General features: G+C 48.3%; 1 protein-coding gene across 1 annotated transcript in view; it reads right to left on the bottom strand.

The window, feature by feature from the left end:
- The window catches only part of ELFN2 (extracellular leucine rich repeat and fibronectin type III domain containing 2), a 53,210-nt gene that overhangs the window by 5,073 nt on the left and 34,815 nt on the right, over positions 1-13,322 (bottom strand). The window lies entirely within an intron of this gene.

Raw genomic sequence — 13,322 nt, forward strand, 5'->3', positions numbered from 1 at the left:
AGTGTAGAGACAGCAATGTTTCATGAGAAGAAGGAGATGGGGAAGAGACACATTAAGGGGGGTGCAAGCAGAGAGGTGTGGTACTGCCTGCCGTGCTGATAAGCCTGTGAGGAGGGAACCCTCACGATGTATAATGTCATATCAGGGATATGCAGAAGGGTATCCGGGCTCCCTTAAGTAGTGTGATCACAGCCAGGGACCTGGGGGAAGGCAGTGGCGTGGGAGTAGAAGGGGAAGGGAAGAGAGAGTGGGAAACATAAAGCTGTTAGTGCGGGGGCTCAAAGCCCTTAGTGTAAACAAAGGCAAGCCCCAAGCACAGCCAAAGCCATGAATTTTCAGCTGCCTGAAAATGATGTACACAGAATGCATGAAGCAGGGTAAATGCAGAGAAGCTTCTCTTCCCCCCACACACCCCAAAAAAAGAGCCAAACATTTTTTTTCCTTTCTTTCCTTTCTTCCTTCCTTGATGCAAGAGGGATAAATAATTCAAGCCACGTGTAACCACTTCTGCTCTAAAAACTGTTCCTGACTCTTGGTGCATGGACAAGGCTGTTGAGGTGAACCAGTCTGGCTTGAGCACAGTGGGGGGGGTGAGAAGCAGGCAGTGTGTCAAATACCAGCCTCCAGTCTCTCACCCAACAATGCCAGAACTCCTAATCTGAAGCACATCGCCCATCTACCCCCCACCAAAGAGAAGTGCACAGTTTACACCTTCTTAGTACACTACCTCTCCTCAGGGGCTATGAACACTGCCCCTTTGTAAGAAAACACACCTTGCAGACAAAGTGACATTTGCTTGTTAAACCACAACAAATGTATTTCTGGGCTCTGGGCGAGCTCCTGGTTCTGACTGCGAAGTGCAGCCTGGAGCATCTTTCTCTCCAGCTACAGCTTCAACCCTTCTGCCTGTGCTGAGACAGGAGCCTGGCAGGGGTGTCCTCAGGCAGCACAGAAGAAATAATTTCATACAGCAGATAAACCATGTGGGCACTGTGCTCTTATTTTTTTTTCTTTTTCTTTTATTAATATTTTGAGGAGAAAGGAAACACTAAAAAAAACCAGAGAAAATTATTCTTTGTTAATGAAAAATAAAGATCCCCTCTTGCCCCTTTTATTTTGGGGGGAAGCTGCTCACTAAAGATATCGCTGGAGCTTTTGCTGCAAAAGCTGAACCAATTTCTAGCACAGAGACACAAAGGGCAGAAATAAAATGAAGGAAGATAAATGAAGGAGGAGTGAACCCTTGAGGAACAAGGCTTACGTCTGTGGAGAAATCTGAGCTGATTTGGGTCTGTGGAATTACCAGGCCAGCTGGATTAAGGGATCAGAGATAGTGTCACAGAGAAACACTTAAATATTCAATAATCCAAAAAGTAAAGCCAAGACAGAGAAGGGAAGGGGGAGAAGAGCTAGATCAATGGAAAAGACAGAGAAAAAACCTCCATTCCCCACAGCTCATTGTCTGAAGCCACCAAACTCATGTCACTTATGGTTGTCACATGATGGCCTTCAGCTGCTGCCTCATCTTTGCCTCAGCCAGCAATGAAGCAGAAGGCAGAGGTTTTTACAGTCTGTTGCCTTGTTTCTCAGCCTGGTAATCCAATGAGAAATAATTTCCTGACACTGTTTCCCCAGATGCATCAGATAGGAGGCACATCTGGCTCTCCACAGGTTGGGACCCACAGGCCTCTGATATTCCTCAGTGCCAGTCCCCTGCCTTGTTCCACCATTTCCAGAGGTGAGCTCCATGCAGAGACACGGCCAATTCCCCACATCATCTCTGTCCATTTACCTTCCTCTTGGTGTTCCTTCACTTCACCTGGTTTCTTCCACTGAACAGAGGAGTGGCAGAAACTATCATGCTTTTTGCACTTTGGTGCCCAAAGTATGTCCACCCCAGACAGAGGCCAGGGGCAGCCCCTGAACAAACAGGGAAAAAATTTAGGGATTAGAGATTTTAGCCAGCATCCTTCTCTGAGCATGATCTTCTAGCCTGCCTGTCTCACCTCACCAATTACCCTGCACAATATCCAGCTCCATACAGGAACATCCAAGCCCACTTGCTTTGACCCCTTCTGGCAGGGCAGACTGCTCCAAAAGGTGTGCTGAAGTCACCACTGCCTGCTGTAGCTTGTTCATGGTGCACAGAGAGAAACTGTGCCAGGACCACGTTCCTCTGCAGCAGCCCCAGCAATCCCTGAGAGCCACCCAATACCACTCAAGGAGCTGCACTGAGGCAGGACAGAAAGGCTTTGGAAGGGCAGATGTCCTAGTAGCCTGGAATGGAAAAGGTGGGTGGGTTAGGGGTGGTGTTTATCACTGCTATTTGCCAAAGCCAAGGGGATCATGCAGAAATTCCTGCTTCCTGTCTACCTCCCACCTGGGCTCAGCCACCTCAGGAAGGGTCAAGCCACTCCTCAATGGCCAAGCCAAACTCATTGGTCCCCTTGGGTCCCCAAGGTAGCCATGTATGAGAAATACACAGACCTAGACATTCTTCCCCAATGGTTCCTGTCTCCCCTCCATCATGCTGGTTTTAAGGGCCCCGAGTCCAGCCCAATCCATGGCCTACTGCACCCCTGCCCATGGCCCAGCACCCTGTTTCAGTTCAGCCCAAGGCCATCAGTCCCTGCTACAGCAATGCTGTAGGAGAGCTGGTCTCCAGCTCCACCACAGCCATGCCCTGCCCTCTAGGGAACACCCTGGCAGTGCACAGTCATAGGGAGGCCTGGAATGAGGGCCAGCACTGTGCCCTCCTGCAACTGCCTACAGCCAAAAGAACATAAATCACACAGCACTGGAGTCCAGCAGCACAAGGAAGCAACACTCTGTCCTTTCTGCTGGCTTGAAAGGTGCTGACAAGGGAGTTGGCTGTTTCCCTCTCTTGCTTCTCAGGCAACAGAGCAACAAGGCACAGGGATGGAGTGTGGGCAGGGAAAGCAAGAAAGTCCAGCACAGCAGAGAGCCAAGGAAGGGGGATGCAAGGGTTGTGGAGAACTTATGGGCAAGAGAAAAAGTTAGGACACGGGATATGTTTTATGGGGAGGGTACAAGATAGCCACCTCTATGTGCTGGGCTTATTTAGCTGTAGAGTTCCAACACTCTTCAGCATCATCCCAGATTTACAACAAGCCCTTGGCTCCTGGCCATCCTCATGTACGTGTGAACACGAAGGAACAGCAGTGACATTGCACCCATGAAAGCTGTGCTCTCCTTGGCTGGCACAAAGTCAGCCTATCAGCTCCCAAGTGATTTCCCTCTGCTTTATTGTCTATTAACTGTACGCCTCAATGTTATTGGCATTTATCTGGAGCACTTTGGAGAAGAGCAGAAGGCCACAGGGATGGTTCCATTGTTCAGAGGAAAGCAAAGAGAAGGGAAGGTGAAACAGAGAATGGGGAATCCCAAATCTGAGTCAGGAGGTAGGTGTTGAATGACCACAAACATCCCTTGGACTTGGAGCTCAAGGTAGCACACAGGATGACACAGGATTGAGGTCACTAGTGAGATGGCAGCATAAAATACAGCCAGTGAAAGTATGGACAGCAGGATAGGAGGCACAGAGGCAAACTGGGGCCTGAGGGAATGGAAGAACCAAAACTGAGAGAGAATCCAAGGCAACCAGAAAAGTCACAGCTGCAATTTAGGCCTAAAATTCCGACCTTGCCAACCTTTTTCTCTTGGGGCCCCATGCACTGGAAAAACCAGCACTTAATTCTACCACTGCTTAAACGGTGCTAAGAGCCTCCCATTTGAAATGCATGCATTAAAAACTTGCCAAACACTCTTGACTCCTCTGGGGACACCCCGAAACCAGGCCAAAGCTCCTGCTGCTTTCTTAAGCTTCATGCTGCAGCTGAGCATCATCCCTCTTCCCAGCTCAGTGTGCTGCCTGCTCCTGGCAGGCCTCGGGGCACAAACACTATCTCCAAGGGACTCTGCCTCCTCTTCTCGGCTTTAAGGTCCTTCCAGGATTTCTCTAACTACTTTCTGAAAGAGGAGCTTTTCACAGACGTGCCTGGCACTCAAAATTCATGCCTTACTTGAAGGGACTCTCCCTATCTGCTGGGTAGTTTCTATAACTCACAGTGGTCTGAGCATCACTGCAGCCACCCCAAATCACCACCCAGAGACTCTCCTTGCTTTTGCAGCTGGCTCTAGTGGAAGCACAGTGCCGTGGGAGAAGCACAGCTGGGGCACTTACATGACAGCAGTCCCTTCCCTCTCAGCCCTGCTTCCAGGGAATTTTTGAAGGAGTAAACTTCAAGTCATGCAGCAAAGAACCTGTGACTGTGGCCAGTGGTGCTCCAGAAACTCTGACAAGTCTGGGACTAAGAGAAGAGGGAGCAGGAAGCCTGATGACCTGTGGTTTTGGGGCAGGGAAGACATTTGTGTGTGTCCATTAGAGAGAGAGGGGGGGAGAGAGAGAGAGACAGACAGAGAGAGAGATAGAGGTGCCTTCTACTGTAGATTCTCTGATGTTCACCAAGGGTTGAGCTCACACAACACTTTCCTTTAATGCGTCTCAACGAAGGTTTCTTTCTCACGTTCTCTCTTCTCTAATTTATCCCCTATTTTCATGGAAGATGTAAGATCTCAACATCTCTCAGTTCCATTCCAATGTTACATTTGTTTGAAATCAACCCTGTAGCTTCAAAAATCCAGAGGTCGAAGGAGCTGTACAGCCACACTAGAAAGTCATGTGACAAAAGGTGTTCCCATGTCACTAACCAGACAAAGCCTCCATCCCTTACAGGAGCTGAACTGATTTCAGTGAGTCCTGCTGAAGGGTGTCCACTCAACCTCAGAGGCTCTGTGAGATACTCACAAAGCTCAGATTCCAGCCAGCAAGGATGGGACCCTGCAGAGAGGAAGGAAAAAGGGATGAAATACAGGCTGCAGTACTGCCCCAAGGACATGCTGCTCTGCCTTTGGCCAGTTTGGGGCACAGGAAGGAAGAATTCAGATGGAAAAAATTCAGAAGGAAGAATTCATACACTCAGGCTCAAACAAACACACTGCCATTGACTCCAAATCTTTGCTGGGACAAACAGCTTAAAGACTAACCATGAAAAAAACCCAACATGTGGCTGTATATAAAGCCCCAGCTCTCCCATTGCGCCTCCCCAACTGCGATTAGATGCCTAATTTGTTAGGCAGCAAGAGAGAGAGAATGGGAAGGCTCAAGGGAGAAAAATGAAGCAGCTCAGAAGCATGAAAGAGAGAGCTTTAGAAGCATAAATCTTATTTTAGAGTGATAAATACTGGCAGAAAGGTCTTTCATATGCCTATGGTTCCCTGGCAGGCCAGAAAGCCACTTTTGTTTTCCAAAGTGAAATGGTTACCTTTTATATTAATATGATTATTGAAGATTAAGGAGGATTTGCATCAAGCCAGCTCCACCCAGCGAGCCTGCAGCAGCAATCCACAGAAACATGTACATGTGGGTAGGCTTGGGAAACAGCCTTCTCCAGGTGGAAAAGCATGTCAAGAGACAGAGGTTCCACAAAAAATATTATCAGTAATAAGGCTGCCTTCAGTGCTCTCCATCCAGAGCGGGGAGGGGGACCTGGGAAACATTCTCCCCTTGTTATCCCATGAGCCCAGACACGAGGCTGTAGAACGGCTTAGAAATAATTCCTGCTGGCCATGGGGAGGGAGCATGGGGACTGTGTGGCTCTGCAGGGAGCTGCCACAGGGAGTGTGACAGCAAGACTGGCGCTGCCCGGTGCACTGGAATGGGTGTGAGTCACTGTAGAGAAAGAATGGCTCTGTCGGCTCCAGGGGTGCGAGGTGGAGGGGGTGTGTGTGCGGAGGAGTCGCTGTAGGTGATGGGGTGGATGTGTGGGCTGGGGGTGTGTGTGGTTTAGTCATCTGCGAAGCAGAGAATCGGCGCTGGCTCCTGGGGAGGGAGGAATTGCCATGGAGAGCCAGGAAAGGCTGCTTGTGAGTGTATGCGTGAGTGCATGTGTGCTGGCATGAAGCAGGCACCGTGGAGAAAGGGGTGGGAGTGTTCGGCTGAGTGAGAGGCGCTGCAGGGGACGGGGTGGGAGTGCAGGCTGCAGGTGGGCGCGCAGGGATCATGGAGACAGCCAGTGTGTGTTTGGGAGAAGGGCTGTAGGGAGAGGGGAGGGAGCGCTGCTGCTGTGCGTGTCCTGATGTGAGTCACTGCAGGGAGCAGGGTGTGAGGCGTGCAGGGCTGCTCTGGGGAACAAGGAATGACCTCTGCTGACTGTGAGGTTTTGAGGGGTAAAGGCTCAGGAATGGCAGCTCTGCTCTGTGTGTGTGAGCTGCTGCAGGTAACAGGCCAGGGGTGGGGGCTCTGGGAGCAAGGGGCAAGCAGGGAGCACTGACCAGCATAACAGCATGTCCATCATAAGATCTGGAGAAATCCCTGGGCTGTATGTGGTGTCACTGCAAAGACCCCCCACCTCCTCAGGGTCATTGTGATGCCTCTGCTGTCCTGTGCTGGCTTTGGTGTCCTTTTTCCTTTAACAAGCCCTGGCTCTCACAAGTCTTACTATGAACAGCAGGAAGCTATTTGAGAGCTGCCCTCACTCAAACCAAGCATATCTCCAGTATTTCTGAATGCTAAAAACATCCCCGAGCAACACAGCAGTGCCAGTTTAGAGTGGCCCCCAAACATGCTACCCTGCAGGTAGAGCAGGAAAAGGGCATGGTGCTTGAATTACAGCTCACTACAGTTACCTACAGGGGATACTCAGAGCCTAAGGAATCACATATGTCCTGGAGTAGCAATCACTTCCTGACATGCACTGGCAGCCATTTGATCTGTGTAGGACACCTCCAGGCCTGCAAACTCCTGCAGGGCACAGGCACCGGCATTCAAGCATCCTTCAACATTCTCTCACCTTCCAGCCAACTTTCTCCTGGGTGGCCACCTGAGAGAGGTTCCCTCACTGGCAGTGAGACCCTCAGCCCCTCAAAGCTCTTCCTCTGGTCAATGCATGTCTGGATTCAGCAAGGCTCACACTGGACAGGGCATTATGTTTCCACAGGGACTGGTTCCACCTTCTTTCCATCCTCCACCTGCAGGCAGCAGCACAGCTCAGCCCCGCTGGGGAGGGACCCTCCTCCCGGCCGGCTCGCCCACCTACATTTCAAGCTCACATCTGACATGCATTTTGACACAACCGTGCCTCCCCTCTCTTTTCCCCACTACCTTGCCTTGTTTAGAGCCTGGTTTTTTCTTCCATTGCCAAAACACAATGACTGTTATAATTAACAGATTATCTCAGTGCGACAGCTGCAGTCCTTTGAAAATTAGGTTGAATAACAGGATCCTGCCGTATGGTAATTTCTTTTCATCTCTCAAATATTTTCTCTCTCTCACTCTCATTTCTACCTCATTTCTATTTTTCTTTCTTTCTTTTCTCTCTCCCCCCTCCTACATTCCACCAGCTCCTTGACTGCATGAGCAGTATCTTCGGGGAGAAGATACTGAAGGGCTCTCTCTGCCTTCATCAGCTGTTTTCCTTCCCCTTCTTTTACTAGCACACCTCACAGAGAAGCAGTGCTTGCAAGTAGGCTCATAAACACATCAGGAAAATACATGCCCACCAGAGGCAATGGTCAGGAGCCCTCTCTGGTTCAGAAAAGCAGCACAGGGAATTTTATGGGGAGGGGAGAACCTGGGATGCAGTAGCCTGAACCACTGCATGCAACTTTGCCACAGGGAGCTGAGTGCAACGGTGCAGCGGAGTGGTTTGCACTGTTAGCCAGGGTGCTCTACCCACCCACTACCACCCGCCTTCTTGCTGACTCAGTATGTGCCCCTGACTCACCACTTGCTCACTGAATGGGGACTGGCAGTACTTACACGGCATCCTTCCCTCTCGCTCAGGCAAGAGCTCTGCCACTTACCACCCCCTTCCCCATTATCCACCTACATCTGTCTCTCTACCGACTCAATCAACCCAAGGCAGCCAGAAAAGCAGCTTGCTGGGGATTCAGGGTTTCAAAACCAAAATAAGAACTGCTCCCAGCTGGACCCAAATTAGGGGCTCTGGAAATCTCCTCCTCTGGGACTAGAGATCCCCTGGCCCTAGGTGTAAATGGGACAGAAGTGCCTGGACTCCTCGGTCTCTGCTTGGGCAGGTGCACTAGCACACAGCATTTCAGGCTGTGAGGATGACCAGCCAGACATGTGGGATGGGTCTGTTGGAATGGTGGCCAGGATTTGGCAACTGAAAGGTTTCAAGTTCATTATGTTCTGAACTCAAGAAGTCTGCAACTTTGTTGTTGATTGCACCCGGAGCATTAGTTAATTATTCTCAATGCCTGGCTTGAACTCATGTAAAATACCTTGGTCCTGCACTGCTTATTTCAGCCATGTCTGTAATCTATGCAATATCATCTGTTACACTTTAAACACCATTTTTTTCTTTTTGAAAAACAGGGAGGGATTCCTCCATATGACATGTCCAACACTCCACTGCAGAAGCCATCTCCGGCTGGGTCCCGGGCCTCCTCCTGCCTCCTCAGCACAGCCATTTCCTCTCCTCCCATGGAGTTCCACCTCATTTATTTTCTTAATCCCAACTCAGTAGAACAGAAACTCTTTGTCACCATTATTCTGCCAAAAGCCAAGCGGTTTTATAACAAACACTTATCCGTTCCATTGTATTTCAGCAGTCTCCAGCAATGCTTCTCCTCGTTGTCCGTGATCTTTCTCTTTTCATCCTTTGCCACCCTCAACCCTCTCTGCTTTCACTCCAGGCCCTGTGATAGCTCATGGCACTTATAGCACATCTCCTCATTCATTCACTGTCACTTACCCAAATGTTACCTTCATTTATTAATTCTTCTTTTTTCTAGTAGCATCCCTCCTCTGAGTGCTTTGTACAGTCCTACTTACGTATCCAATAATAGTATTTTCCCAATGAGTGAGTCATATACCCCTTTGCTGACATTTAGAATTCTCCTTGTTCTTTGAAACACGTTTATTCATTCCCCATCTCTACAATTATATATGTCTACTCATGGTGTTGCATTTCCTACAGCAGCTGTGCAGCGAACAGATGATTCGTGCAAATAACCCAGCAAAACACTTTTTCCTCCTGGTACCTTGTCATCCTCCATTTTAATTATGTAGGCCAAAGCTAATTCAAGCTATGATGCAATCAAAAATAGGGGAGAGCTCAATTTAAAAAACACCCCACCCTTTCCTTTGTTCTTGCTCAGTCCAGTTCTCCATCTTATTTCCCCACCTATTCTCTGCTCTGTTTCTTTCAATGCTGTCAGTAGCAGAGTACATGGAGGCTGCAATTGTTATTGGGCCTCTGATTTCATAGGTGCTGAAAATATTTTCAGTGAGAAACAACTTTGCTTCAGACTATTTCCAGGCTGAAAAGACCAAAACAAAAAAAAAAAAAATAAGAGGAGCATTACTCAGCTAATACAGGCATGTAAATGTCTTACCCACTTACCCATGTAACAGGTACTTCATGATGCTTATCCCCTAAATCTCTCTCCAGGTAGCCTAGAAATTAATTTGGCAGCCCCGCCTTGTTCCTCATCGTGGCCCTTTTCCTTCCCCCACAGTTGTTTCTCTTCGAGTCCTTAGTCACCCTTGCATATTCCATATTTTATTTATTCCTTACTACTCCTCTTAATCTGCATAGGCCAAACCCTAAGTTCCGGAGTCACCCTGACTCATTTTCTACCCAGGAAAAGCAATGATTTATATCAGTGGGAAAGCCTGTGATGTCAATCTGGACAGAGACTGATTCTGCACGGGGACTCCCACATGATTATTTCTTGTTCTCACTCATTCAGGTCTCCATTTAGCAACACACTTAAGCATGCACCCAACTGTAAACCCATGCAAGTCCCATTCAGCTTCTCAACTGCTTTCTTCTGCAACATCTGTGTTGATGGCTCCCACATCTTCCAAACACAACAGATTCTCCCTCCGTGCTTCCTCTTCCTAACCTCTCTGTTACCCGCTCACCAACATCCTTCCTCTTGCTCTGAGAAATGCAGTTTTTTCCATTTTTTTTTTCCTTTGCTTGTTTGGATTTTCTTATTTTCACTGCTGCCCAGGGACTCCAGCTTGTAATTTCACCTCCCTGTTCCTGAAATTGCTATGTTGAATAAAACACTGGCTTCCCCCTCTTCTCTCCAGAATTCAGAAATACTGAATTGGGCCACCAGGGAGAAAAGCTATTGGCCAGGACTGCTGTCTCTGCTACTGAAACAGAGCTGGCAGTAATATTTACAGGCGACTTTGAAAGCTCCAAGGATGGCTTGTGGCCAAAAATGATGATATCCACCCCCTCTTTTTTTTAATGATGTCTTCCTATGACTCAGTCTGGTCCATAAGTCAAAATAATTTCTTTTTATTTTTTTTTTTTTTTACCCATCCTCCCTTTAAGCAATGAGAACAAGAGCCTAAGAACAGAACGCTGTAGCATCACGGACAGGACAAGTTACGTCACGAGTAATGCAACTTGGGGTGTCCTTGGTAGCTTTAAAGGAAGCAGAACAAAAGGCATATGTCCTCTTTCCGGAGAAATGAGTTTTGGCAGAGCTAAACTGGCAATTGCCTGAGTTTTCTAAACTTAGTTTTATCTGTAAGCAAAGCAAGAAACACGCGGGAAGCAGAGACACGGTGACCTCAGGGGCTCATGACTTGCCAGGCTCAGCAAGGAGCTGCCGTGCCCTTTATTATCCACCTTTGTGCAGAGGCAGAGCCTGGAATAAAGGGAGGGTGTCAGGGGAGCTGTGACAGCTGTTCCAAAGTGGGGCTGTACCAGCCCAGGCTGCCCACACACCCACACCTCTGCCTCCAGCCCCTGCAGCACAAACAGCCACTCAAACGCTTGGGAAACCAGCAGTTCAGCCCCAGACCACTTAATTTGCTCCTCGCCTTTCTGTCTGCCAGTGGCAGGGAAAAAAAATGCGTGGAAATTGGCAGTGTTGTGTATAGCATTACCAGGCTGGAGTTATACTGACTGCTAGACTGCTACAGGAAAAAACAAAACCAAACCAAACCAAATTGAATCAAACAAACAAAAAAAACCCCCACCACTACCACAAAAAAAAAAAAAAAAAAACAAGCCCCCAGAAAAACCCAAACCAACCAAACAAAAATCCCAACAAACAAACCCAACCAAAAAAACCCAAAAAAAACCAAAACAAAACAAAAACATGAAAAATCAACACAAAACAAAACAAACAAAAAAAAAAAAGCTGAAGAGGGGAGCAGGCTGAGAGCTGTGAAGAAGGGTGGGGTGTGAGCGGGGGAGAGCCAGGCAAGGAAATAGGGAGAGAAATGAGACAGTCCTGTATCCAAGAGTAGATACTATGATGATAGGGACATTAAGAATATGATAGATAGGCAGGGAAGGAAGGCAAGCAGACAGAGGAAGGTAGAGAGAAAGAAACGAGGGAGGGAGGGAGGGAGGGAGGGAGGGACAAGGAAGAGAGAAAGGCAGAATTAATTTAGGAAGAATATACTGAAAACATAATCTTCTCAACAGAGTTAAAAAAGAGAGCGAGAGAGAATTAAACAAACAGCGACAGGAAACTGAGAATAACTTTTTTTTTATGAGCTTGTTAACATTTGTGAAGTTAAGTAACCCTAAATTTATGCCATTAATTTGCATGTATTACATTTTTTTTCTGTGCTGCCAGTTTATAGTCTCTGTGAAACCTTTAAAAAGTGGCTTTTTTTTTTCCTTTTCCCTTTGCCTGTGTTAATTAAGGCTTGTGATATATGTATATTTTTACACTGCTGCTGTGCTCTAGCATTTAATCATGAAATGGCCCTTTTTGCCTTTTCTTTGGGCTGCTCCTGCCTCATCCTTTCCCCTCCACAGAAACCTGAGGAGGCCTGTGGGTCCACCCACCTGCACCGATGTGCAAGCATGCCTAGAGCCAGACTGAGATCCCATGATCCCAGGCTGGGATTCTCCCTGTCAAACAAGGCAGCTTTCACAACAGGGAGAGGATCTTCAGCTGCTGAAGGGTTAACAGTTCCAATGCACCAGGGCATTCACATTGCCATACTGAAGCACATGGTATTTACACATTAGCAATCACTGGGGAGCCATAAATCGGATTCTCAGGGGGAAATCCAGCCAAAGAACAGAGTGAGATTCCTAATGAAGGAAGTCACAGCCAAAGCTGGGGGAGGCACAAGTGACAGATACCCTCTAAACGACTGCTGGAATAAAGGGGGATGCAGGTCATGCTCCAGGGCTTTAGTGGCATCTAGAATTATCCAGCCTAGGATGCACATAGAAAGAGCTGCTGTAGAAAATGCGAGTCCAGTTTCTCTCCTGCTTCCAGGGGACTGCAGCACACCAGTTCTCAGGGGCAGTGTCCCTCCTCTCCTCCCAAGGACTCTTCTTTCTGGGCAGACACATCTCTCTCCTGAGCACATTGCTGACTTTGGAAGTGCCCAAGGCCAACACAAAGCGTAGCTGGTGGAGCCCTTTTGGCAGCTGTCCCAGCGAGCATATTTCTGAGCTCAGCTGGACAGGAGTCCTGCTCCTAAATGTGCTTTGATTGCTTTGCTCCTCTCCAAAGGCTCTGTTTCTCCCAGCTGTAAGCAGAGTTTGCTGAAGCAAGAAGCAGGTTGCTAAGCCTGGTTTGGATGCTGTTTGGTCCTTAGTGGAGCTGATGGGACTCATCTCGTTAAAAGCCAGCTGAGCTGAGACCATGAACAGTGAACATTGATTCAGACCTAATCACCCTCCGTGGAGACACAGCAACTGGAGGAGGAAATAAGGGAGATTGCTGGTCACAGCAGAGGTGCTGTTCCCTCATCCCCTGTGGAGGAAGCTTGTGATCTCCTTGGGGTCTGACAGGCATATGAGAGGTCTCTGGAGGGTCTCTGCTAAACTGGACTTGGGAAGGAGAGATAGGGGAGATGGACCAGGCTTTCCACACTGTCATTTATTTTGCCATATGGGGGTGTTGAGCACCAGAGAGGATATTCTGATTTACTCCCTGGCTTACTGTTGCTGTGGCAACGGGAGAAATACAGGCCAAACCAGGCTGCATCTGCAATGTGGTGGTAATAGGGAGTTTGGATTCCCATGTGTGTATGTCTGTTTGTTTGTTTGTTTGTTTGTTTGTTTGGCTGTTGCAGGAGCCACATGGTAAAAAAGCACTGTGATGAAAAGGGAATGAGGTCTGAATTGTACCCAAATACACCCTCCTCTCATGCAATAGCCAAACAGTCATGCATGCAGTCCTAGTGACAGCGCACAGCCCAAGGAACACCAGCACATACATGTGGCCCTTCTTCCTACCACAAGTACACCCCTGGAGCTGGGGGTCCCCAGCTGCTC

The sequence above is a fragment of the Oenanthe melanoleuca genome, chromosome 1A, assembly GCF_029582105.1.
Source record: "Oenanthe melanoleuca isolate GR-GAL-2019-014 chromosome 1A, OMel1.0, whole genome shotgun sequence".
Classification (NCBI taxonomy): Eukaryota; Metazoa; Chordata; class Aves; order Passeriformes; family Muscicapidae; genus Oenanthe; species Oenanthe melanoleuca.